Source organism: Nannospalax galili, unplaced genomic scaffold, assembly GCF_000622305.1.
Source record: "Nannospalax galili isolate Female #2095 unplaced genomic scaffold, S.galili_v1.0 scaffold9, whole genome shotgun sequence".
NCBI lineage: Eukaryota > Metazoa > Chordata > Mammalia > Rodentia > Spalacidae > Nannospalax > Nannospalax galili.
This window is the reverse complement of record NW_008360332.1, coordinates 7,013,481-7,016,250: the sequence shown is the minus strand read 5'-3', so window position 1 is coordinate 7,016,250 and position 2,770 is coordinate 7,013,481.

Sequence of the window (2,770 nt, the reverse complement as noted above, 5' to 3'; positions counted from 1 at the left end):
TTTCATTTTAGTATAATATTGTTGGTTATAGGTTTACCATAAATGTCCCCCAAAGTCTTGTCTTTGTTTTATTAAAGATCTTGCCTTTTAAAATGGCCAAAGCCAGATATACAGTATTGAGCTGCTCCCAACTGCCTGTTTGTTTTTTTTTTTTTTTTTTTTTTTTTTTTTTTTTTTTTTTTTTTTGTCTCGGACCCGTCATGAAAACAGTTCGTTTTTTCCACTTTAAATAACGACTTCCAATGGGGGATGGGGGGCGGGATGCTTGGGGCGTGATGGTGATGATTGTGATTGAAGAGTCTATGGAAGGGGGGCGTGGTGGGGGGGACTGGACTTGGGGAGGATGGGAGGACCCAAAGGGAGGAACAAAAGTGGTTTTGTTTGGCGGTGTCGAGTAGATGGGGCAGCCTCGGAAGCCCTCACCCCGAAAACAGCGAGCTGTTTGCTTGTTTACAATGAAGGTGAGAGTCAAGTTATCTACTGAGACTCCAACTGGGAGGGGGAGTTGGTCTGTGAGCCAGGATGCTATTTGTGGACTTCAAAGAGGCATACTCGGATCACGTCCCAAAGCTATGCCATGATGTTTATTAGCCAAGTGAAGTGTATTGCAAATTAATACTCCGAGTGTCATTTATGAATGAGAAGGGGGGGTGACAGTTTCCCTCTTAGCCTGGCAGATTTCCAGCCAGAGGTCTTCCCCCCTCCCTTCCCCTCTTTTTTGGTATGTTGTACTTGTTTGTTTTTGGAGGTTCCCACTTCAGTTCCAGCCCACTGCCTGGGTTGGAAGTCCAAGAGGAAACGTATGCAGGGAGTTCTCCCGGAGCCCTGACTTCCACTTCCTCACGGATGCGGGAGACCGGGTAAGCCCTCCTGGCCTCTCTCCTACCGACTGGGTGAGAAGGAGGCAGCCAAACCAGAAGCGGAGGGGACCACCGAGGAGTGATTTGTCCTAAAATCGTCACATGCAAACACTTGCCAGGCCCAAACAGATTCCAGCGGTACCTTGTGCCCTCTGGATCTCTGGAAAAAAGACCATGCTGCTGGGAGGCGTAACTTCTTTGCTTGGGACCATTTGGAAACCTTCCATTTCAACTCTCTCTCTCTCTCTCTCTCTCTCTCTCTCTCTCTCTCTCTCAATAAAGGGATTTAGAGGGTAACATTGAAATAAAAAAAAGTTGGATTTTAACGTCTTGTTAGGCACACACTCCTCACAGGCAAGGTACGAAAATATCACCTATACTGCTGGTGCCATTGATAGATTTTCCTGGAAAGTTTCAAACTCCATCTTCTTGTATAATTTTAATAAAAAATAATGTTAGGGTCCCCCCTTTTAAAAAAATTTCTGGGATAGCTACTCTAACTTTTCAATATTTAGGACCTTTCGGTCTTCACAGCTTAGCAGTCCTGCCTGAAAAGGCCTTGGAGCTGACTTTTCTGTGAACAACTCCAGTGAGCACAGTGAGTAACTACTGGGATGAAGACAGCTTTTGCAGGAAAGAGTAAGTTCATTCATTCAAAAGGGCCTTTCACAAGTCCAAGAGGCAAAGGATCTCTAAGGCTTTCTGGGGGTGGGGACTTTTCAAGACAATGGATTGTCAGGTATTATGCAAATGAATATGCAACATCTTGGCCCTAAACCCCCGAGCCAGTGAATTCATCATCTATTAGAAAATTGTTGTTCTCTGTTCATTGTTTCCCTCTTAGAGAAGTGGAGGAGAGGGTGTGGAGTGGGGGGTGGAGAAGGTGCAGCCTTCGGTGTTAGGAGGTGCTGGAGAAAGAGCATGGAGAGGAGGGTTCCTGGCTTCTGTTGCAGCGTCTTTTCTATTTGACTTCATGGTTGTAAGTATTTCCAGATGGTGAATCAGACACCAGACGTAACAATATTTCCATATTTGGGTACAGCAGTAGCCTGCGTTTTTAACATTTTTCTGCCTCTGTTATCCAACCACAAGGCATTCTTGACAGCTTCAAATGTTGTTAAATATAGACTTAACTTCTGTTCCCAGAGCAGGAAATTCTTTGGAATTCCTTGTTTTTCATTCAATCTGTCTATTATGATTTAAAATAAAATTACAATGGATGATCCAACTGGCCAGAATATACCGTGTTCCTTTAGTAGGGGGAGTGGGCCAGAGGTCCAGTATGTGCACAGCGTTCAAATAGACCCGCCATTCCACAGATGCCTTTAAAAATCAGATTAAGGTTTTCTAACGAGGATGTGTGTGGGGTTTTGTTTCTGGACTTCAACTAGGGACTTCAGTGGGTTTGCCCCAGAGGAGCAGCTTGGAGAACACTTCCATCAGCTGCCCGTTTAAAGCAGCAGTGTGTGGTGGGAGGGGGTGGAAAACTGAGCCCACAAGGCCAGGAGGTGGGGGAGCCACCAGGTCCTGCTTCGCCTGCTAGTGAACTATAACAGGCAGAACAGCGGGGCTCCTCAAGTACTGCCCTAAGATGGTCCAGAAACCCCAGACGTGCTGTCGCCTTCTCACCTCCTCCGCTGAGAGCTACAGAGCAGTTCTTGTTGACAGACAGGAAGGGAAATGTGCAAATGGTGTGGGTAAGTGTTGCTTCGGGTTCTCATTCTGTATGGCTCTTTTCCTCCCCCTCCCTCCCCCTCTATACTGCCCCAGGAGGGGATAAGCAGCCGCCTTGTTTCCTTGAACTGCAAGCCACTGAAAAGGAACTGCTTGTCCTCTGCAGCTCCTGGCTTCTGGCTAAGTGATGGAGAGAGTCTGGCTCACAGCTGCCAGGCAAGTGTAGATGACCTGAA